The 25,568-nt window shown below is 49.9% G+C and overlaps 1 protein-coding gene and 1 pseudogene across 1 annotated transcript in view; one reads left to right on the forward strand and one right to left on the reverse strand.

Annotated features, from left to right (window-relative positions):
• LOC146062437 (uncharacterized) overlaps positions 1–25,568 on the forward strand; it is a 103,087-nt gene that overhangs the window by 35,377 nt on the left and 42,142 nt on the right. The window lies entirely within an intron of this gene.
• LOC146066094 (U2 spliceosomal RNA) lies at positions 21,161–21,324 on the reverse strand (annotated as a pseudogene).

Consider the following 25,568-nt stretch of genomic DNA (forward strand, 5'->3'; position numbering starts at 1 on the left):
TGTATGATTGTGTAAGTAGTGAGACCCCGCAGCTACACATCCCCTCCCTGGTGCACATCTGTGTGTATGATTGTGTAAGTAGTGAGACACCGCAGCTACACATCCCCTCCCTGGGGCACATCCGTGTGTATGATGGTGTAAGTAGTGAGACACCGCAGCTACACATCCCCTTCCTGGGGCACATCCGTGTGTGTATGATTGTGTAAGTAGTGAGACCCCGCAGCTACACATCCCCTTCCTGGGGCACATCCTTGTGTATGAGTGTGTAAGAAGTGAGACCTCCCAGCTACACATCTCCCGCTGGTGCACATCCGTGTGTATGAGTGTGTAAAAAGTGAGACCCTGCAGCTACACATCCCCTATCTGGTGCACATCCGTGTGTATGATTGTGTAAGTAGTGAGACCCCACAGCTACACATCCCTCCTTGGTGCACATCCGTGTGTATTATTGTGTAAGTAGTGAGACCCCGCAGCTACACATCCCCTCCCTGGTGCACATCTGTGTGTATGATTGTGTAAGTAGTGAGACCCCGCAGCTGCACATCCCCTCCCTGGTGGACATCCGTGTGTATGATTGTGTTAGTGAGACCCCGCAGCTACACATCCCCTCCCTGGTGCACATCCGTGTGTATGATTGTGTAAGTATTGAGACCCCGCAGCTACACATCCCCTCCCTGGTGTACATCCGTGTGTATGATTGTGTAAGTAGTGAGACCCCGCAGCTACACATCCCCTCCCTGGGGCACATCCGTTTGTAGAATTGTGTAAGTAGTGAGACCCCGCAGCTACACATTTCCTTCCTGGTGCACATCAATTTGTAGAATTGTGTAAGTAGTGAGACCCCGCAGCTACACATCCCCTCCCTGGTGCACATCTTTGTGTGTATGATTGTGTAAGACATTGAGACCTCCCAGCTACACATCTCCCGCTGGTGCACATCCGTGTGTATGAGTGTGTAAGTAGTGAGACCCTGCAGCTACACATCCCCTATCTGGTGCACATCCGTGTGTATGATTGTGTAAGTAGTGAGACCCCACAGCTACACATCCCCTCCCTGGTGCACACATGTGTGTATGATTGTGTAAGTAGTGAGACCCCGCAGCTACACATCCCCTCCCTGGGGCACATCTTTTTCTATGAGTGTGTAAGTAGTGAGACAGACCCCACAGCTACACATCCCCTCCCTGGGGCACATCCGTGTGTATGAGTGTGTAAGTAGTGAGACCCCACAGCTACACATCCCCTCCCTGGTGCACATCTTTGTGTGTATGTGTGTGTAAGTAGTGAGACCCAGCAGCTACACATCCCCTCCCTGGGGCACATCTGTTTTTATGAGTGTGTAAGTAGTGAGACCCCACAGCTACACATCCCCTCCCTGGGGCACATCTGTTTTTATGAGTGTGTAAGTAGTGAGACCCAGCAGCTACACATCCCCTCCCTGGGGCACATCTGTTTGTATGAGTGTGTAAGTAGTGAGACCCCACAGCTACACATCCCCTCCCTGGTGCACACATGTGTGTATGAGTGTGTAAGTAGTGAGACCCCGCAGCTACACATCCCCTCCCTGGGGCACATCTGTGTGTATGAGTGTGTAAGTAGTGAGACCTCGCAGCTACACATCCCCTCCCTGGTGCACACATGTGTGTATGATTGTGTAAGTAGTGAGACCCCACAGCTACACATCCCCTCCCTGGGGCACATGCGTGTGTATGAGTGTGTAAGTAGTGAGACCCCGCAGCTACACATCCCCTCCCTGGTGCACATCTTTGTGTGTATGATTGTGTAAGACAGTGAGACCTCCCAGCTACACATCTCCCGCTGGTGCACATCCGTGTGTATGAGTGTGTAAGTAGTGAGACCCTGCAGCTACACATCCCCTATCTGGTGCACATCCGTGTGTATGATTGTGTAAGTAGTGAGACCCCACAGCTACACATCCCCTCCCTGGTGCACACATGTGTGTATGATTGTGTAAGTAGTGAGACCCCGCAGCTACACATCCCCTCCCTGGGGCACATATTTTTCTATGAGTGTGTAAGTAGTGAGACAGACCCCACAGCTACACATCCCCTCCCTGGGGCACATCCGTGTGTATGAGTGTGTAAGTAGTGAGACCCCACAGCTACACATTTCCTCCCTGGTGCACATCTTTGTGTGTATGTGTGTGTAAGTAGTGAGACCCAGCAGCTACACATCCCCTCCCTGGGGCACATCTGTTTTTATGAGTGTGTAAGTAGTGAGACCCCACAGCTACACATCCCCTCCCTGGGGCACATCTGTTTTTATGAGTGTGTAAGTAGTGAGACCCAGCAGCTACACATCCCCTCCCTGGGGCACATCTGTTTGTATGAGTGTGTAAGTAGTGAGACCCCACAGCTACACATCCCCTCCCTGGGGCACATCTGTGTGTATGAGTGTGTAAGTAGTGAGACCCCGCAGCTACACATCTCCTCCCTTGTGCACATCTGTGTGTATGAGTGTGTAAGTATTGAGACCCCGCAGCTACACATCCCCTCCCTGGGGCACATCTTTGTGTATGAGTGTGTAAGTAGTGAGACCCCGCAGCTATACATCCCCTCCCTGGGGCACATCTGTTTGTATGAGTGTGTATGTAGTGAGACCCCGCAGCTACACATCCCATCCCTGGGGCACATCTTTGTGTATGAGTGTGTAAGACAGTGAGACCCCACAGCTACACATCCCCTCCCTGGGGCACATCTGTTTGTATGAGTGTGTAAGTAGTGAGACCCCACAGTGACACATCCCCTCCCTTGTGCACATCCGTGTGTATGAGTGTGTAAGTAGTGAGACCCCGCAGCTACACATCCCCTCCCTGGGGCACATCTGTTTGTATGAGTGTGTAAGTAGTGAGACCCCGCAGCTACACATCCCCTCCCTGGGGCACATCTGTGTGTATGAGTGTGTAAGTAGTGAGACCCCGCAGCTACACATCCCCTCCCTTGTGCACATCTGTGTGTATGAGTGTGTAAGTAGTGAGACCCCGCAGCTACACATACCCTCCCTGGGGCACATCTTTGTGTATGAGTGTGTAAGACAGTGAGACCCCGCAGCTACACATCCCCTCCCTGGGGCACATCTGTTTGTATGAGTGTGTAAGTAGTGAGACCCCGCAGCTACACATCCCCTCCCTGGGGCACATCTGTTTGTATGAGTGTGTAAGTAGTGAGACCCCGCAGCTACACATCCCCTCCCTGGTGCTCACATGTGTGTATGAGTGTGTAAGTAGTGAGACCCCGCAGCTACACATCCCCTTCCTGGGGCACATCTGTTTTTATGAGTGTGTAAGTTAGTGAGACCCCACAGCTACACATCCCCTCCCTGGTGCACATCTGTGTGTATGAGTGTGTAAGTAGTGAGACCCCGCAGTGACACATCCCCTCCCTGGGGCACATCTGTTTGTTTGAGTGTGTAAGTAGTGAGACCCCACAGCGACACATCCCCTCCCTGGTGCACACATGTGTGTATGAGTGTGTAAGTAGTGAGACCCCGCAGCTACACATCCCCTTCCTGGGGCACATCTGTTTTTATGAGTGTGTAAGACAGTGAGACCCCACAGCTACACACCCCCTCCCTGGGGCACATCTGTTTGTATGAGTGTGTAAGTAGTGAGACCCCGCAGTGACACATCCCCTCCCTTGTGCACATCTGTGTGTATGAGTGTGTAAGTAGCGAGACACCGCAGCTACACATACCCTCCCTGGGGCACACATGTGTGTATGAGTGTGTAAGTAGTGAGACCCCGCAGCTACACATCCCCTTCCTGGGGCACATCTGTTTTTATGAGTGTGTAAGTAGTGAGACCCCACAGCTACACATCCCCTCCCTGGTGCACATCTGTTTGTATGAGTGTGTAAGTAGTGAGACCCCGCAGTGACACATCCCCTCCCTGGGGCACATCTGTTTGTTTGAGTGTGTAAGTAGTGAGACCCCACAGCTACACATCCCCTCCCTGGTGCACACATGTGTGTATGAGTGTGTAAGTAGTGAGACCCCGCAGCTACACATCCCCTTCCTGGGGCACATCTGTTTTTATGAGTGTGTAAGTAGTGAGACCCCACAGCTACACATCCCCTCCCTGGTGCACATCTGTGTGTATGTGTGTGTGTAAGTAGTGAGACACCGCAGCTACACATCCCCTCCCTGGTGCACACATGTGTTATGAGTGTGTAAGTAGTGAGACCCCGCAGCTACACATCCCCTCCCTGGTGCACATCTGTTTGTATGAGTGTGTAAGTAGTGAGACCCCGCAGCTACACATCCCCTCCCTGGGGCACATCTGTGTGTATGTGTGTGTAAGTAGTGAGACCCCGCAGCTACACATCCCCTCCCTGGGGCACATCTGTGTGTATGAGTGTGTAAGTAGTGAGACCCCGCAGCTACACATCCCCTCCCTGGTGCACACATGTGTGTATGAGTGTGTAAGTAGTGAGACCCTGCAGCTACACATCCCCTCCCTGGGGCACATCTGTGTGTATGAGTGTGTAAGTAGTGAGACCCCACAGCTACACATCCCCTCCCTGGTGCAAATCTGTTTGTATGAGTGTGTAAGTAGTGAGACCCCGCAGCTACACATCCCCTCCCTGGGGCACATCTGTTTGTATGATTGTGTAAGCAGTGAGACCCCGCAGCTACACATCCCCACCCTGGGGCACATCTGTTTGTATGATTGTGTAAGTAGTGAGACCCCGCAGCTACACATCCACTCCCTGGGGCACACATGTGTGTATGAGTGTGTAAGTAGTGAGACCCCGCTGCTACACATCCCCTCCCTGGTGCACATCTGTGTGTATGAGTGTGTAAGTAGTGAGACCCCGCAGCTACACATCCCCTCCCTGGTGCACACATGTGTGTATGATTGTGTAAGTAGTGAGACCCCACAGCTACACATCCCCTCCCTGGTGCACACATGTGTGTATGAGTGTGTAAGTAGTGAGACCCCACAGCTACACATCCCCTCCCTTGTGCACATCTGTGTGTATGAGTGTGTAAGTAGTGAGACCCCGCAGCTACACATCCCCTCCCTGGGGCACATCTTTGTGTATGAGTGTGTAAGTAGTGAGACCCCGCAGCTACACATCCCTTCCCTGGGGCACATCTTTGTGTATGAGTGTGTAAATAGTGAGACCCCACAGCTACACATCCCCTCCTTGGTGCACACATGTGTGTATGAGTGTGTAAGTAGTGAGACCCCACAGCTACACATCCCCTCCCTTGTGCACATCTGTGTGTATGAGTGTGTAAGTAGTGAGACCCCGCAGCTACACATCCCCTCCCTTGTGCACATCTGTGTGTATGAGTGTGTAAGTAGTGAGACCCCGCAGCTACACATACCCTCCCTGGGGCACATCTTTGTGTATGAGTGTGTAAGACAGTGAGACCCCGCAGCTACACATCCCCTCCCTGGGGCACATCTGTTTGTATGAGTGTGTAAGTAGTGAGACCCCGCAGCTACACATCCCCTCCCTGGGGCACATCTGTTTGTATGAGTGTGTAAGTAGTGAGACCCCGCAGCTACACATCCCCTCCCTGGTGCTCACATGTGTGTATGAGTGTGTAAGTAGTGAGACCCCGCAGCTACACATCCCCTTCCTGGGGCACATCTGTTTTTATGAGTGTGTAAGTAGTGAGACCCCACAGCTACACATCCCCTCCCTGGTGCACATCTGTGTGTATGAGTGTGTAAGTAGTGAGACCCCGCAGTGACACATCCCCTCCCTGGGGCACATCTGTTTGTTTGAGTGTGTAAGTAGTGAGACCCCACAGCTACACATCCCCTCCCTGGTGCACACATGTGTGTATGAGTGTGTAAGTAGTGAGACCCCGCAGCTACACATCCCCTTCCTGGGGCACATCTGTTTTTATGAGTGTGTAAGACAGTGAGACCCCACAGCTACACACCCCCTCCCTGGGGCACATCTGTTTGTATGAGTGTGTAAGTAGTGAGACCCCGCAGTGACACATCCCCTCCCTTGTGCACATCTGTGTGTATGAGTGTGTAAGTAGCGAGACACCGCAGCTACACATACCCTCCCTGGGGCACACATGTGTGTATGAGTGTGTAAGTAGTGAGACCCCGCAGCTACACATCCCCTTCCTGGGGCACATCTGTTTTTATGAGTGTGTAAGTAGTGAGACCCCACAGCTACACATCCCCTCCCTGGTGCACATCTGTTTGTATGAGTGTGTAAGTAGTGAGACCCCGCAGTGACACATCCCCTCCCTGGGGCACATCTGTTTGTTTGAGTGTGTAAGTAGTGAGACCCCACAGCTACACATCCCCTCCCTGGTGCACACATGTGTGTATGAGTGTGTAAGTAGTGAGACCCCGCAGCTACACATCCCCTTCCTGGGGCACATCTGTTTTTATGAGTGTGTAAGTAGTGAGACCCCACAGCTACACATCCCCTCCCTGGTGCACATCTGTGTGTATGTGTGTGTAAGTAGTGAGACACCGCAGCTACACATCCCCTCCCTGGTGCACACATGTGTTATGAGTGTGTAAGTAGTGAGACCCCGCAGCTACACATCCCCTCCCTGGTGCACATCTGTTTGTATGAGTGTGTAAGTAGTGAGACCCCGCAGCTACACATCCCCTCCCTGGGGCACATCTGTGTGTATGTGTGTGTAAGTAGTGAGACCCCGCAGCTACACATCCCCTCCCTGGGGCACATCTGTGTGTATGAGTGTGTAAGTAGTGAGACCCCGCAGCTACACATCCCCTCCCTGGTGCACACATGTGTGTATGAGTGTGTAAGTAGTGAGACCCCGCAGCTACACATCCCCTCCCTGGGGCACATCTGTGTGTATGAGTGTGTAAGTAGTGAGACCCCACAGCTACACATCCCCTCCCTGGTGCAAATCTGTTTGTATGAGTGTGTAAGTAGTGAGACCCCGCAGCTACACATCCCCTCCCTGGTGCACATCTGTTTGTATGATTGTGTAAGCAGTGAGACCCCGCAGCTACACATCCCCACCCTGGGGCACATCTGTTTGTATGATTGTGTAAGTAGTGAGACCCCGCAGCTACACATCCACTCCCTGGGGCACACATGTGTGTATGAGTGTGTAAGTAGTGAGACCCCGCTGCTACACATCCCCTCCCTGGTGCACATCTGTGTGTATGAGTGTGTAAGTAGTGAGACCCCGCAGCTACACATCCCCTCCCTGGTGCACACATGTGTGTATGATTGTGTAAGTAGTGAGACCCCACAGCTACACATCCCCTCCCTGGTGCACACATGTGTGTATGAGTGTGTAAGTAGTGAGACCCCACAGCTACACATCCCCTCCCTTGTGCACATCTGTGTGTATGAGTGTGTAAGTAGTGAGACCCCGCAGCTACACATCCCCTCCCTGGGGCACATCTTTGTGTATGAGTGTGTAAGTAGTGAGACCCCGCAGCTACACATCCCTTCCCTGGGGCACATCTTTGTGTATGAGTGTGTAAATAGTGAGACCCCACAGCTACACATCCCCTCCTTGGTGCACACATGTGTGTATGAGTGTGTAAGTAGTGAGACCCCACAGCTACACATCCCCTCCCTTGTGCACATCTGTGTGTATGAGTGTGTAAGTAGTGAGACCCCGCAGCTACTCATCCCCTCCCTGGGGCACATCTGTGTGTATGAGTGTGTAAGTAGTGAGACCCCGCAGCTACACATCCCTTCCCTGGGGCACATCTGTTTGTATGAGTGTGTAAGTAGTGAGACCCCGCAGCTACACATCCCCTCCCTTGTGCACATCTGTGTGTATGAGTGTGTAAGTAGTGAGACCCCGCAGCTACACATCCCCTCCCTGGGGCACATCTGTGTGTATGAGTGTGTAAGTAGTGAGACCCCGCAGCTACACATCCCTTCCCCGGGGCACATCTGTTTGTATGAGTGTGTAAGTAGTGAGACCCCGCAGCTACACATCCCCTCCCTGGGGCACATCTGTTTGTATGAGTGTGTAAGTAGTGAGACCCCGCAGCTACACATCCCCTCCCTGGTGCACACATGTGTGTATGAGTGTGTAAGTAGTGAGACCCCACAGCTACACATCCCCTCCCTGGGGCACATCTGTTTTTATGAGTGTGTAAGTAGTGAGACCCCACAGCTACACATCCCCTCTCTGGGGCACATCTGTTTGTATGATTGTGTAAGTAGTGAGACCCCGCAGCTACACATCCCCTCCCTGGGGCACATCTGTTTGTATGATTGTGTAAGTAGTGAGACCCCGCAGCTACACATCCCCTCCCTGGGGCACACATGTGTGTATGAGTGTGTAAGTAGTGAGACCCCGCTGCTACACATCCCCTCCCTGGGGCACATCTGTTTGTATGAGTGTGTAAGTAGAGAGACCCCACAGCTACACATCCCCTCCCTGGGGCACATCTGTTTGTATGAGTGTGTAAGTAGTGAGACCCCACAGCTACACATCCCCTCCCTGGTGCACACATGTGTGTATGTGAATGTAAGTAGTGAGACCCCGCAGCTACACATCCCCTCCCTGGGGCACATCTGTTTGTATGATTGTGTAAGTAGTGAGACCCCGCAGCTACACATCCCCTCCCTGGGGCACACATGTGTGTATGAGTGTGTAAGTAGTGAGACCCCGCAGCTACACATCCCCTCCCTGGGGCACATCTGTTTGTATGATTGTGTAAGTAGTGAGACCCCACAGCTACACATCCCCTCCCTGGGGCACACATGTGTGTATGATTGTGTAAGTAGTGAGACCCCACAGCTACACATCCCCTCCCTGGGGCACATCTGTGTGTATGAGTGTGTAAGTAGTGAGACCCCGCAGCTACACATCCCCTCCCTGGTGCACACATGTGTGTATGAGTGTGTAAGTAGTGAGACCCCACAGCTACACATCCCCTCCCTTGTGCACATCTGTGTGTATGAGTGTGTAAGTAGTGAGACCCCGCAGCTACACATCCCCTCCCTGGTGCACACGTGTGTATGAGTGTGTAAGTAGTGAGACTCCGCAGCTACACATCCCCTCCCTGGTGCACATCCGTGTGTATGAGTGTGTAAGTAGTGAGACTCCGCAGCTACACATCCCCTCCCTGGTGCACATCCGTGTGTATGAGTGTGTAAGTAGTGAGACCCCGCAGCTACACATCCCTTCCCTGGGGCACATCTTTGTGTATGAGTGTGTAAGTAGTGAGACCCCACAGCTACACATCCCCTCCCTGGTGCACACATGTGTGTATGAGTGTGTAAGTAGTAAGACCCCGCAGCTACACATCCCCTCCCTGGGGCACATCTGTTTGTATGAGTGTGTAAGTAGTGAGACCCAGCAGCTACACATCCCCTCCCTGGGGCACACATGTGTGTATGAGTGTGTAAGTAGTGAGACCCCACAGCTACACATCCCCTCCCTGGTGCACACATGTGTGTATGAGTGTGTAAGTAGTGAGACCCCACAGCTACACATCCCCTCCCTGGTGCACACATGTGTGTATGATTGTGTAAGTAGTGAGACCCCGCAGCTACACATCCCCTCCCTGGGGCACATCTGTGTGTATGAGTGTGTAAGTAGTGAGACCCCGCAGCTACACATCCCCTCTCTGGGGCATACATGTGTGTATGAGTGTGTAAGTAGTGAGACCCCGCAGCTACACATCCCCTCCCTGGTGCACATCTGTGTGTATGATTGTGTAAGTAGTGAGATCCCGCAGCTACACATCCCCTCCCTGGGGCACATCCGTGTGTATGAGTGTGTAAGTAGTGAGACCCCACAGCTACACATCCCCTACCTGGTGCACACATGTGTGTATGAGTGTGTAAGTAGTGAGACCCCACAGCTACACATCCCCTCCCTGGTGCACACATGTGTGTATGAGTGTGTAAGTAGTGAGACCCCACAGCTACACATCCCCTCCCTGGTGCACACATGTGTGTATGAGTGTGTAAGTAGTGAGACCCCACAGCTACACATCCCCTCCCTGGTGCACACATGTGTGTATGAGTGTGTAAGTAGTGAGACCCCACAGCTACACATCCCCTCCCTGGTGCACACATGTGTGTATGAGTGTGTAAGTAGTGAGACCCCGCAGCTACACATCCCCTCCCTGGGGCACATCTGTTTGTATGAGTGTGTAAGTAGTGAGACCCCGGAGCTACACATCCCCTCCCTGGGGCACATCTGTTTGTATGATTGTGTAAGTAGTGAGACCCCGCAGCTACACATCCCCACCCTGGGGCACATCTGTTTGTATGATTGTGTAAGTAGTGAGATCCCGCAGCTACACATCCCCTCCCTGGGGCACATCCGTGTGTATGAGTGTGTAAGTAGTGAGACCCCACAGCTACACATCCCCTCCCTGGTGCACACATGTGTGTATGAATGTGTAAGTAGTGAGACCCCACAGCTACACATCCCCTCCCTGGTGCACACATGTGTGTATGAGTGTGTAAGTAGTGAGACCCCACAGCTACACATCCCCTCCCTGGTGCACACATGTGTGTATGAGTGTGTAAGTAGTGAGACCCCACAGCTACACATCCCCTCCCTGGTGCACACATGTGTGTATGAGTGTGTAAGTAGTGAGACCCCACAGCTACACATCCCCTCCCTGGTGCACACATGTGTGTATGAGTGTGTAAGTAGTGAGACCCGGTAGCTACACATCCCCTCCCTGGGGCACATCTGTGTGTATGAGTGTGTAAGTAGTGAGACCCCGCAGCTACACATCCCCTCCCTGGGGCACACATGTGTGTATGAGTGTGTAAGTAGTGAGACCCCGCAGCTACACATCCCCTCCCTGGGGCACATCTGTGTGTATGAGTGTGTAAGTAGTGAGACCCCGCAGCTACACATCCCCTCCCTGGGGCATACATGTGTGTATGAGTGTGTAAGTAGTGAGACCCCGTAGCTACACATCCCCTCCCTGGTGCACATCTGTGTGTATGATTGTGTAAGTAGTGAGATCCCGCAGATACACATCCCCTCCCTGGGGCACATCCGTGTGTATGAGTGTGTAAGTAGTGAGACCCCACAGCTACACATCCCCTCCCTGGTGCACACATGTGTGTATGAGTGTGTAAGTAGTGAGACCCCACAGCTACACATCCCCTCCCTGGTGCACACATGTGTGTATGAGTGTGTAAGTAGTGAGACCCCACAGCTACACATCCCCTCCCTGGTGCACACATGTGTGTATGAGTGTGTAAGTAGTGAGACCCCACAGCTACACATCCCCTCCCTGGTGCACACATGTGTGTATGAGTGTGTAAGTAGTGAGACCCCACAGCTACACATCCCCTCCCTGGTGCACACATGTGTGTATGAGTGTGTAAGTAGTGAGACCCCGCAGCTACACATCCCCTCCCTGGGGCACATCTGTTTGTATGAGTGTGTAAGTAGTGAGACCCCACAGCTACACATCCCCTCCCTGGGGCACATCTGTTTGTATGATTGTGTAAGTAGTGAGATCCCGCAGCTACACATCCCCTCCCTGGGGCACATCCGTGTGTATGAGTGTGTAAGTAGTGAGACCCCGCAGCTACACATCCCCTCCCTGGTGCACACATGTGTGTATGATTGTGTAAGTAGTGAGACCCCGCAGCTACACATCCCCTCCCTGGGGCACATCCGTGTGTATGAGTGTGTAAGTAGTGAGACCCCACAGCTACACATCCCCTCCCTGGTGCACACATGTGTGTATGAGTGTGTAAGTAGTGAGACCCCACAGCTACACATCCCCTCCCTGGTGCACACATGTGTGTATGAGTGTGTAAGTAGTGAGACCCGGCAGCTACACATCCCCTCCCTGGTGCACACATGTGTGTATGAGTGTGTAAGTAGTGAGACCCCACAGCTACACATCCCCTCCCTGGGGCACACATGTGTGTATGAGTGTGTAAGTAGTGAGACCCCGCAGCTACACATCCCCTCCCTGGTGCACACATGTGTGTATGAGTGTGTAAGTAGTGAGACCCCGCAGCTACACATCCCCTCCCTGGTGCACACATGTGTGTATGAGTGTGTAAGTAGTGAGACCCCACAGCTACACATCCCCTCCCTGGGGCACATCTGTGTGTATGAGTGTGTAAGTAGTGAGACCCCGCAGCTACACATCCCCTCCCTGGTGCACACATGTGTGTATGAGTGTGTAAGTAGTGAGACCCCGCAGCTACACATCCCCTCCCTGGTGCACATCTGTGTGTATGAGTGTGTAAGTAGTGAGACCCCGCAGCTACACATCCCCTCCCTGGTGCACATCTGTGTGTATGAGTGTGTAAGTAGTGAGACCCCGCAGCTACACATCCCCTCCCTGGGGCACACATGTGTGTATGAGTGTGTAAGTAGTGAGACCCCGCAGCTACACATCCCCTCCCTGGGGCACATCTGTTTGTATATCTATGATTATGTCTGTGCAAAGACATTGTGTCGACCACTGAAGGTTGACAGAGACAAAAGTTCAACATGGTGCAGGCCAACATGGTCATAAGGTCGACACATGCATTAGGTCGACATTGGCCGGGTCAACAGTCAATAGAACGACATACAGTTTTCATGTTTTTTTTGCTTCCGAATGCCGACACAGTCGACATGGACACCGCCTCGGTGCACTGCGTCTCCTCACATGGCTTGCTACACCCGGCACATTATTATATTCTCCCTCCATGCCCTAGTGGATGGTAGCGCATGAAATACCGCTTGAAAACCCCATGTCGGCCTTTTTACTGTTGACCTTGGATGTGTCGACCTTACCACCCTGTCGACCGTAGTTATTGTTTGTGTTGACCTAAGGTCTATGGACCTTGTATGTCGACCTTAGTTGGGTTTACCTAATGACCCCCCCGTGCGCAGCCTCCTCTGGCCGGGGGATGGGAGCAATGGAATATGCCGCACAGTGTGAGGTAGATCTGTGTCATTCCCTGTAGTACACAGAAGCTCCAGTCCTGACCGGTACAATAGGGAGTTGTAATCTGGGAGGCTGCACAGAACGAGGTCATTCCCTGTAGTACACAGAAGCCTCCATCTGAGCTCCTGTCCTGACTGGTACACTAGGGAGTTGTAATCTGGGAGGCTGCACAGAACGAGGTCATTCCCTGTAGTACACAGAAGCTCCAGTCCTGACCGGTACAATAGGGAGTTGTAATCTGGGAGGCTGCACAGAACGAGGTCATTCCCTGTAGTACACAGAAGCCTCCATCTGAGCTCCAGTCCTGACCGGTACAATAGGGAGCTGTAATCTGGGAGGCTGCACAGAACGAGGCCATTCCCTGTAGTACACAGAAGCTCCAGTCCTGACCGGTACAATAGGGAGCTGTAATCTGGGAGGCTGCACAGAACGAGGCCATTCCCTGTAGTACAGATAAGCTCCATCTGAGCTCCTGTCCTGACTGGTACACTAGGGAGTTGTAATCTGGGAGGCTGCCAGGGACATTGGCACAGAACGAGGTCTCTTCCTAAGCACTAGATCATTCCCTGGTGACAGAGCCGGCATTACCCATAGTACATGGCCAATATTATTTCTTATGTGTTTGGTGCCAACAGTATCCTCTGCAGGGTGCCCTGCGCTACACAATGGGCCTCATTCAGGTCCGTTCGCAGCATCGTTCATTCGCACGGGGACCGATGTTGTGTTACTGCGCTTGCGCATTTCTGCGAGTAGTCTGGAAGCACTCAACTAGGACAGCAGGCGGGGGGTGGAGAGGGGCGTGGGGTGTCGAGCAGCCCCATTAGCATATGGAAACGCCCAGCCTTTTATGGGCGTTCCCATGAGAACTCTGGGCGTTCTTATGCTAATGTGGGCATGATGGACAGACGGGGGGCGGGTAGCTGACATCACCGGAAGTCAGCTGGCCACCCACTTCCCCTGAACGTGCATGCACATGTAAGGTTGCTCAGAGCAACGGCGACCATCAACAGATGTCGGTGTTCCCCCCTGGCCTGCAAATGGAGGCACATGCAGCGGGGCAAATGTTTGGAGGTACAGATGAGTGTGTAAGTAATGGACATTTACCCCCAGTGCCCGCCAGAATGTCCACGCTGGCTCCATCAGACTGGAACACACGAGCACGCACGTCCCAGTCACTCGGTGGCGGAAACCCTTCAGGGAGACAGGGTTAGTGGGGTGCGGGGGTGCGTAGGCAACCGACGGGGTCTGGCGGATGGGGAGCTCCATTGGAATGGGGCGCGGGTCTCTTGTACATGCGCCCCCTTCCGATGGATGGGGGGCCTGGCGGCTGGCGAGGGCTGGTGATTCTATCGCCAGCCCTCGCAATAATGAGGTGCACTACATCTGCATAGGGGACAAAACTAGTAGGGTTCCCCCATATTTTGAGAACCAGTGCCAGGCCCAACCACCCAGCAGGGTAATGCCATAGCCTGGGGGGAGACTTTCTCCCCCTGACCGGTCAGCATGGGCAGAGATTCTGGGGAAGAGGGGACCCGCCAAATGAAGGGGTTCCACTATCCAGAATTTACCTGCCCAGGCTGATACCTGGGGCTGGCCCTGATGCCCCTGGGCGGTGGGCACCGGACTCATGGTGGTATAAAAAATAGAATACATTTTTGTTTATTGTGGTGGAAATATGAGTCCCAGATAGGAGAACCAGAAGTCCCAGCATGCTGGGCATTAAGGGCCTGTTGGAACAGTACAAATACTTAAATACAATCACGCTGACACCATTACAGACCTTAGATTTCTTTTTCCCATTATTTATTTTATCTATTATTTTTTACATTGCAGCCTGCAGGGATCTGAGTGATATATATCCATATATATGGCCGCTAAATACAAAAACGGCAGAATATGCCACCTACGCAATCAGCCAAATCCGAATCCATAACTAGGGCAGATTAGTAAGAATTTAAATAAGAATGTGACCATTGGCAGCTTATTCATTCATATTAACAAATGCGAATACCACTAAGTAGTATTAAGTATTATTAGTAAATACCCCTGTGTGCGCTTTCTCCTACGCTACTCTTACAGTACCTAGCGCCTACTTTTGAAAACTAGATTCAGGCATACTTACCTACCCTCCTGGAATGGCTTGGAGGGTCCCGCAAATCGGGTCCCCCTTCCGGCCCCCAGGGAAGGGGGGCAAGTCTCCCACATTTTCCCCACAGCCCTGGTTCCCCCCGGTATAAACCCCAATATTTTGCGGGTCCGCAGGGAGGGGGCGGGGCTAAAATGACGCAATTTGCATCATTTTGCGTAATTTTAGCCCCTCCTACCTTCCACAGACCTGCAAATTGTCGCAGCTGCCAGTCCAGGGTGGCGGGGCTTAGTGACGTCAGCCTCGCCCGCCCCCAAAACGTAGCCTCTTCCCGCCCCCCTCTCACTCCTCTCTGGGCTTCTCCCGGAGAGGAGTTTGAAGAAGTCGGCAAGTATGGATTCAGGGATATTATAGTTGGTAGTAGAATTTCGCATGGCACCCCCTGGAGGGGGCGTGTCATGCTCCACCCACAGGGCGTGTCTAGATGCATATATGGGCGTCCATGTGATTAAATGCTTGTTGAGAGATTTTTCTAGGTAACATTATTACATATGTTGAGAAATGTATTATTGATAATAATGCTGCTGCCGGAAATATCGGATTTATTTGATTACCACTATTTATAGTAACATTTATTTCCTTCTCCCTCAGAATAATATACAGGATAATAAATGTGACCCCTGTGCGATAAATCCCAAATGCTATTTAACCATAAATGTTTACTTTTCAGAAAGCATGTCAGGGAGATGAGTTTGAAAAAACTCAGGAGCCCGAGGTGTGCTCCCCACCACCAGTGCTGTGCCTAAACACGTGCAAAGGAGGCCGTGCGATCGAATGGGTCCGTCTCCGAAGAGACAGGGCCCCGTTTTTCCCCTAACCCCTCTCAACCATAAGGCCGAAGAGGGGAAAATAGGGAACGGTGGGTCCTCTTCGTCGAAGCTTAAAGAGACCCTCATTCCTCAACCCCCGAAAGGGTTAGGACGGTGGGTCCTCCGCACCCGAAGGTTTGGAGAGACCCGCAGTGGACTTCCCTCCGCCTTGCGGCTCGGGGTCGTCCTCGGGGGGGACCGAAGCTCTCCCCAAAAGGCGAGAGCTTCGGCACATTGGGGAAATGGAAGGCCCGAAAGGGTCGACCACACTACCCAAAAAAAAGTGACAAACTACAAAAAAATACAAGGAACGTGAAAAGTGACAAACGTGAGAGGGGAAGAGAAATAAATAATAAAGGACCCTAGCCAGAAGGCCAGGGTGGGGGTGTGAAAAATTGTCCTACCCCATCCAAAAGGACGAGGTAAGGACGTGAAGCGCATACCTAGAGGGAAAGTGCGCAGTGCTAGTGCCATACTAGTGCATGGTGATTTTGGGATCACCCGTGCATGTTCGGCACCCCCGAGTTTCCCCGGGGGCACAGTGCAGCCTCGGACTCCAAGCAGCCAGCCAGTCAGCGTCCGACCAAGTGTTTCTCCGCTTTACCAGCAGGCCCTTTCCGGCCCCCCGGCATGGGAATGGATACTCCACCGGGCTTTTCGATTAGTCTCCCTCGCAGCGGCCGAATAGACCAACTGAAGGAGAAGAAAACACCTACTCAGTCCCGACGTTTCACCTCTCCCAGGGAATGAGTACTGGGCTGGGCTTTTCGCTGTCTCTCTGGCCGAGGTAATTAGGAACCCCCGAACCAGAGAGCAATCTACTCGGCCCCAGCTTTTCCCGTCTTCCTGGGAGTGGATACTAGACCGGGCTTTTCGAGTGACTCTCCCTCAGAGGCTATAGACCCCCGAACAAGAGCCCCATCTACTAGGCCCGATGCTTCTCCCCTCCCTACCAGTAGGAGAGTGTTCTCCCCCCCCTACGGCAGGATGAAGATACTCAGTGAGACTTTGCTGGCGCTGGTTGAATGAAACCAAAAACAATATAGGACGATATAAAATTAAATCAGTTTACTAAAAAATTAATTGATATAACATATACATACATATACAGATTATTCACATTAAATGCAATTTAAAAGGGACTAATGATGAAAATAAACTCAGTCTCATCCACCAATAGGTGGTATATATATGGGTTAAAAAGTCAGAATAGCAGCTGATAGGGAATTTTTGTATATTACCATCCTTGATCCTCCTTATATTTGGAAATAAAATTTGTAATCCCAAAGGTTGTGCTGGACCAAGATTTTTCAAAGCTTTGTGTTGTCACAAGCGCAGCTCCCCTTGTAAATGGCTCACCGCAATATCCAATTTCAGGGACCAAGCTAAATCCCACAGCCTCGGCGTTGACAGGATTCGTTGTCGATTTTGCCAAATTGTGGGGATATCAAGTAGGTCTGTTAAGTGGATGGTATCCCGTCTGCTATATATGTAAAAAGCTCAACGCGTTTCTCCGGTTTGTTTAGATGCCCGGCTTCCTCAGGAGCAAGTACTGACTGTCTCAGCAGTGACTCTTCTTATACCCCTATGTGGGTCTCATTAGTCCTCTCACCTGTGTGAGTACCGCCCTTTTGTTTATAAGTAATATTGCACTTTTACATCAAAAACATACATATATTTCATAAAAAGTATTCCATACTATCATAAAGGAGGCAGTCCTATATTAGTACAGAAAAACATAAAGCTAAGAATAATAAAACTAATAAATTGTATACATTCGTGATAAAGAAATTGGGTTCAGCCTTCCTCTACTGTGGTTGGCTGGAATAAAATCACGTGACTGTAGTTACATAGGTCTGTAATCGGTTTCTACTTTATTATAGTCAGAGATCAAACTTTGTACAACATTATTAGCTGTGCTAGCTACCGTGCTGTCGGGGAGTCGGTCGTCCACCACCGATTGCCGGTATCGGTGGGTGGAACAGCGTAATCCCCTTTCAGTCCGGAGCCAGCGTCTCACCTGTTGCCCGGCAACACCGTCCGGTCACGTGGCATCATCACGTGACCCGGAGGCGTGCCGGGTAAGGGAGATAGTGCCCGTGTGACATCATCACGCTCCACTGCGTATCACGCAGATAGGAACGTGTATCTAGTCACAAAGAGGCGCATCGGCATATCCGGCTTCACAGTATTGGCAGATGGAGTCTGCGTCACAAAAAGGGGCAGAGCCTGGATATTGTTCGGCCAGAACGCCGATAGCGTCTCTAACGTTGCTTAGCAACATTCGGGTTTGGGAATTGTAACCTAATGGTACCTCTAACTATAGGATATTTTAACTTGTATCAATTTTGTGAAACAATTACATAAGAAGGAAAGGAATAAAAAATATATATATATAAAAAAAAAAAATTATTAAAAAAAAAAAAAAAAAAAAAAAGTAATTAAATAAATAAATTATATATATAGAGAACGTATACATACATATATATACATATAGCGGGATTTCACTCGAGAATGTATTTTGCATCGATCAGATAGATATAGAAGACAATGTAGAGTTGTTGTATTAGTATTATTCATTTATATAGATTCTAAACACATTTTTTGATGATAATTGATTCATTTATTTATTTGCACATTTATGTATTTTCTCTAAGGGAATAGTTCATAGGGTTTTCCCATTTGTTACACTGTAAGAGACACACTCCGCAATAGAAATGCGCATCTACAAAAAAAACCTTTCAGATATACAATGTTACTACTAAATAAATGGATAAGGTATAAAATGAGAATAGGGTAATAAAGGAAACATATATAAGGGATAAATACCAATAGTTGAATTATAAAACCGCATTTAATTCAATGGTTTCGTTCAAACCGTCAGGATGAAGGGAATTAAATTTCAAAGTCCAAAAGACCTCCCTTTTGCATAACAGATTATATCTATCTCCTCCTCTTGAAGTATTGGAGATTTGTTCCAGACCTGTTATCGTTAAGCAAGTGGGATTACACTGATGTTTTAACTTGTAATGCCTCGATACACTATGTTTCATATATCCCTTCATTATGTTCCTACGGTGTTCCATAAATCTAACATGTAGGGCTCTTGTTGTTCTGCCATATATCGGCAGAACAACAAGAGCCCTACATGTTAGATTTATGGAACACCGTAGGAACATAATGAAGGGATATATGAAACATAGTGTATCGAGGCATTACAAGTTAAAACATCAGTGTAATCCCACTTGCTTAACGATAACAGGTCTGGAACAAATCTCCAATACTTCAAGAGGAGGAGATAGATATAATCTGTTATGCAAAAGGGAGGTCTTTTGGACTTTGAAATTTAATTCCCTTCATTCTGACGGTTTGAACGAAACCATTGAATTAAATGCGGTTTTATAATTCAACTATTGGTATTTATCCCTTATATATGTTTCCTTTATTACCCTATTCTCATTTTATACCTTATCCATTTATTTAGTAGTAACATTGTATATCTGAAAGGTTTTTTTTGTAGATGCGCATGTCTATTGCGGAGTGTGTCTCTTACAGTGTAACAAATGGGAAAACCCTATGAACTATTCCCTTAGAGAAAATACATAAATGTGCAAATAAATAAATGAATTAATTATTATCAAAAAATGTGTTTAGAATCGATATAAATGAATAATACTAATACAACAACTCTACATTGTCTTCTATATCTATCTGATCGATGCAAAATACATTCTCGAGTGAAATCCCGCTATATGTATATATATGTATGTATACGTTCTCTATATATATAATTTATTTATTTAATTACTTTTTTTTTTTTTTTTTTAATAATTTTTTTTTTTTATATATATATATTTTTTATTCCTTTCCTTCTTATGTAATTGTTTCACAAAATTGATACAAGTTAAAATATCCTATAGTTAGAGGTACCATTAGGTTACAATTCCCAAACCCGAATGTTGCTAAGCAACGTTAGAGACGCTATCAGCGTTCTGGCCGAACAATATCCAGGCTCTGCCCCTTTTTGTGACGCAGACTCCATCTGCCAATACTGTGAAGCCGGATATGCCGATGCGCCTCTTTGTGACTAGATACACGTTCCTATCTGCGTGATACGCAGTGGAGCGTGATGATGTCACACGGGCACTATCTCCCTTACCCGGCACGCCTCCGGGTCACGTGATGATGCCACGTGACCGGACGGTGTTGCCGGGCAACAGGTGAGACGCTGGCTCCGGACTGAAAGGGGATTACGCTGTTCCACCCACCGATACCGGCAATCGGTGGTGGACGACCGACTCCCCGACAGCACGGTAGCTAGCACAGCTAATAATGTTGTACAAAGTTTGATCTCTGACTATAATAAAGTAGAAACCGATTACAGACCTATGTAACTACAGTCACGTGATTTTATTCCAGCCAACCACAGTAGAGGAAGGCTGAACCCAATTTCTTTATCACGAATGTATACAATTTATTAGTTTTATTATTCTTAGCTTTATGTTTTTCTGTACTAATATAGGACTGCCTCCTTTATGATAGTATGGAATACTTTTTATGAAATATATGTATGTTTTTGATGTAAAAGTGCAATATTACTTATAAACAAAAGGGCGGTACTCACACAGGTGAGAGGACTAATGAGACCCACATAGGGGTATAAGAAGAGTCACTGCTGAGACAGTCAGTACTTGCTCCTGAGGAAGCCGGGCATCTAAACAAACCGGAGAAACGCGTTGAGCTTTTTACATATATAGCAGACGGGATACCATCCACTTAACAGACCTACTTGATATCCCCACAATTTGGCAAAATCGACACCGAATCCTGTCAACGCCGAGGCTGTGGGATTTAGCTTGGTCCCTGAAATTGGATATTGCGGTGAGCCATTTACAAGGGGAGCTGCGCTTGTGACAACACAAAGCTTTGAAAAATCTTGGTCCAGCACAACCTTTGGGATTACAAATTTTATTTCCAAATATAAGGAGGATCAAGGATGGTAATATACAAAAATTCCCTATCAGCTGCTATTCTGACTTTTTAACCCATATATATACCACCTATTGGTGGATGAGACTGAGTTTATTTTCATCATTAGTCCCTTTTAAATTGCATTTAATGTGAATAATCTGTATATGTATGTATATGTTATATCAATTAATTTTTTAGTAAACTGATTTAATTTTATATCGTCCTATATTGTTTTTGGTTTCATTCAACCAGCGCCAGTACAATTTATATCTTTTCTTCCTACAAATATCAGGGGCTGACTACCCCTAGTACCGGCTGCTGTTAATTGCGCACCACACATAACCTTTCTTTCAGTGAGACTTTGCACCCGCCCAGAACATGAGGGATACCAGCACCTCAGCTCAGTAGCAAGGTGGTTTAGTCCAACCTTTCTCTATTCTCTGCCAGGGGGGCGGTCCAGACCCAACTGATAAGAACAGATACTACACTTGATCTTAGCCAAAAGGCCGAGAAGCATGTCAGGGAGATGTGACAGTGGCACCTAGAAGCGCAGTGGGTGTGTACTGCTACGTCTCCGACGTAAATTATATCAGGGAGATTACAACTCTGCAGGGAGTGAGGGAGATCACTGGTATTTCAGGGAGTCTCCTGCAAAGTACAGAGAAGAGGCTAGGACGGATGGTAGCCATGTCACCTAAGTGCAGAAAGATCCATTATATACTTTTTTGTATCTGTAATGATCCTGGTTAGTACATTGCAGATATCACAGTCTGTGACCTCAGTCTTACCAAGTGATATAATATATAACGAGCTGCACTTTAACCTGTGCTGTAAACATCTATATATATAGAGATAAAAACTGAACAAACATAACGATAAAGAGAAAATAGGGTACTCTTTACCTAGCACGGCGCCCACGATCTTGATCGTGGGCATCGTGAGGTAAAAAATCGTGTCGGTCACGTCGTATGCGGGCTAAAGATGCCCACACGCAACGCGATGTCCACGATTTCCCATTGAAAACCATGTTAAACATGGACATCGGGTCGGTCGCGTCGCGGCCGGCCATAAATGTGCACACGATGGCCGCGACGCGATGCCCACGATTTGCCATAGGAATCAATGTTAAAAGGCCCGATGGACACGATTTTAATGTGAAATGGCTGAATGGACCCGATTTTACCATAGGAAACAATGTTAAATGGGCCTTAGAGCCCAAATACTTACCCTGAACTCTGAAATGGCCCCCCCAATTGTTTACGCCACCCCACGATCAACGTCAACCCGAAGCGTGGCGAGCGCAGCGAGCCCGCGAGGGGCGGCGGTACGCGTCCTCCGACCTTTTCATACCCCCACTATCCACGTCGGCGTGGAGTTGAGAATAGAATAGTGTGGCGAGCGTAGCGAGTCACCGAGCCCGAAGCGTGGCGAGCGCAGCGAGCCCCGCGAGGGGACGCGGATACCTTCACAGCTATACGCGTCCCCTCGCGGGCTTCACAGGTGTCCGTGGCGACGCGGACACCTGTGAAGCCCGCGAGGGGACGCGTTTACCTGTGAAGGTATCCGCGTCCCCTCGCGGGGCTCGCTGCGCTCGCCACGCTTCGGGCTCGGTGGCTCGCCACACTATTCTATTCTCAACTCCACGCCGACGTGGATAGTGGGGGTATGAAAAGGTCGGAGGACGCGTACCGCTGCCCCTCGAGGGCTCGCTGCGCTCGCCACGCTTCGGGTTGACGTTGATCGTGGGGTGGCGTAAACAATTGGGGGGGCCATTTCAGAGTTCAGGGTAAGTATTTGGGCTCTAAGGGCCATTTAACATTGTTTGCTATGGTAAAATCGGGTCCATTCAGCCATTTAACATGAAAATCGTGTCCATCGGGCCTTTTAACATAGATTCCTATGGCAAATCGTGGGCATCGCGTCGCGGCCATCGTGTGCACATTTATGGCCGGCCGCGACGCGACCGACGCGATTTCCATGTTTAACATGGGTTTCAATGGGAAATCGCGGGCATCGCGTCGGTCGCGTCGCGGGCAGACATAAATGTACCCGCGATGCCCGCGATGGGCGCCGTGATAGGTAAAGAGTACCGAAAATAGCACCGATCACAGGTTCTATTCCAGGCATTGTCACTGATACAGAGGCAGAACACTGGGAGGCAATGGAGTCATCTGCCGCCGGGCTCCTGCTCCCAAGGGGGCATCTCTCCTCCCCCTGGAAGTTTAAATCAATTATTTAAAAGCCAATGATATTGCTTCTGTGGCTGAGTTCTGAAATATATATGTGTTCTCTATCTATCTATATTTCTGAACAGAAATATGTATTTTATATAAGGTTATTAAAGGGTTATATGTGTGCGTGTGTGTGTGTGTGTGGGGGGGGGTGCACCAATATATATCTTGCCTCCGGGCGACTAAGGCAAACTTACGCCACTGCACTGATATACACAGCTGTAGGCTGTGTGCTGTAGTGTGAGTGCTGGTGTAGCAGAGTCAGTGGCTGCTATATACCCTGCTCCCCCTGTAGGCTGTGTGCTGTAGTGTGAGTGCTGGTGTAGCAGAGTCAGTAGCTGCTATATACCCTGCTCCCCCTGTAGGCTGTGTGCTGTAGTGTGAGTGCTGGTGTAGGAGAGTCAATAGCTGCTATATACCCTGCTCCCCCTGTAGGCTGTGTGCTATAGTGTGAGTGCTGGTGTAGCAGAGTCAGTAGCTGCTATATACCCTGCTCCCCCTGTAGGCTGTGTGCTGTAGTGTGAGTGCTGGTGTAGCAGAGTCAGTAGCTGCTATATACCCTGCTCCCCCTGTAGGCTGTGTGCTGTAGTGTGAGTGCTGGTGTAGGAGAGTCAATAGCTGCTATATACCCTGCTCCCCCTGTAGGCTGTGTGCTATAGTGTGAGTGCTGGTGTAGCAGAGTCAGTAGCTGCTATATACCCTGCTCCCCCTGTAGGCTGTGTGCTGTAGTGTGAGTGCTGGTGTAGCAGAGTCAGTAGCTGCTATATACCCTGCTCCCCCTTTAGGCTGTATGATGTAGTGTGAGTGCTGGTGTAGTAGAGTCAGTGGCTGCTATATACCCTGCTCCCCTTTATGCTGTGTGCTGTAGTGTGAGTGCTGGTGTAGCAGAGTCAGTGGCTGCTATATACCCTGCTCCCCCTGTATGCTGTATGACGTAGTGTGAGCGCTGGTGTAGTAGTTAAGTAGCTGCTATATACCCTGCTCCCCCTGTAGGCTGTGTGCTGTAGTGTGAGCGCTGGTGTAGTAGAGTCAGTGGCTGCTATACACTCTGCTCCCCCTGTAGGCTGTGTGCTGTAGTGTGAGTGCTGGTGTAGTAGAGTCAGTGGCTGCTATATACCCTGCTCCCCCTGTAGGCTGTGTGCTGTAGTGTTAGTGCTGGTGTAGTAGTGTCATTGGCTGCTATATACCCTGCTCCCCCTGTAGGCTGTGTGCTGTAGTGTGAGTGCTGGTGTAGCAGAGTCAGTGGCTGCTATATACCCTGCTCCCCCTGTAGTCTGTGTGCGGTAGTGTGAGCGCTGGTGTAGTAGAGTCAGTGGCTGCTATACACCCTGCTCCACCTGTATGCTGTTTGCTGTAGTGTGAGCGCTGGTGTAGTAGTGTCTTTGGCTGCTATACACCCTGCTCCACCTGTATGCTGTGTGCTGTAGTGTGAGCGCTGCTGTAGGAGAGTCAGTGGCTGCTATATACCCTGCTCCCTCTGTAGGCTGTGTGCTGTAGTGTGAGTGCTGGTGTAGCAGAGTCAGTAGCTGATATATAGCCTGCTCCCCCTTTAGGCTGTATGATGTATTGTGAGTGCTGGTGTAGTAGAGTCAGTGGCTGCTATATACCCTGCTCCCCCTACATGCTGTATGACGTAGTGTGAGCGCTGGTGTAGTAGTGTCAGTAGCTGCTATATACCCTGCTCCCCCTGTAGGCTGTATGATGCAGTGTGAGTGCTGGTGTAGCAGAGTCAGTAGCTGCTATATACCCTGCTCCCCCTGTATGCTGTATGACGTAGTGTGAGCGCTGGTGTAGTAGTGTCAGTGGCTGCTATACACCCTGCTCCCCCTGTAGGCTGTATGATGTAGTGTGAGTGCTCGTGTAGCAGAGTCAGTGGCTGCTATACCCCCTGCTCCCCCTGTAGGCTGTATGATGTAGTGTGAGTGCTGGTGTTCCAGAGTCAGTAGCTGCTATATACCCTGCTCCCCCTGTATGCTGTATGACATAGTGTGAGCGCTGGTGTAGTAGTGTCAGTGGCTGCTATACACCCTGCTCCCCCTGTAGGCTGTATGATGTAGTGTGAGTGCTGGTGTAGTAGAGTCATTGGCTGCTATACCCCCTGCTCCCCCTGTAGGCTGTGTGCTTTAGTGTGAGTGCTGGTGTAGTAGAATCAGTGGCCGCTTTAACGCTCTGCTACTCCTGTAGGCTGTGTGCTGTAGTGTGAGTGCTGGTTTAGTACAGTCAGTGGCTGCTATACACTCTGCTACCCCTGTAGGTGGTGTGCTGTAGTGTGAGTGCTGGTGTAGCAGAGTCAGTGTCTGCTATATACCCTGCACCCCCTGTAGGCTGTATGATGTAGTGTGAGTGCTGGTGTAGGAGAGTCAGTGGCTGCTATAGCACCCTGCTCCCCCTGTAGTCTGTGTGCTATAGTGTGAGTGCTGGTGTATTAGTGTCAGTGGCTGCTATATACCCTGCTCCCCCTGTAGGCTGTGTGCTGTAGTGTGAGTGCTGGTGTAGCAATGTCATTGGATGCTATACACCCTGCTCCCCCT

Source organism: Crinia signifera, chromosome 3 (assembly GCF_055691185.1).
Source record: "Crinia signifera chromosome 3, ASM5569118v1, whole genome shotgun sequence".
Taxonomy (NCBI): Eukaryota; Metazoa; Chordata; class Amphibia; order Anura; family Myobatrachidae; genus Crinia; species Crinia signifera.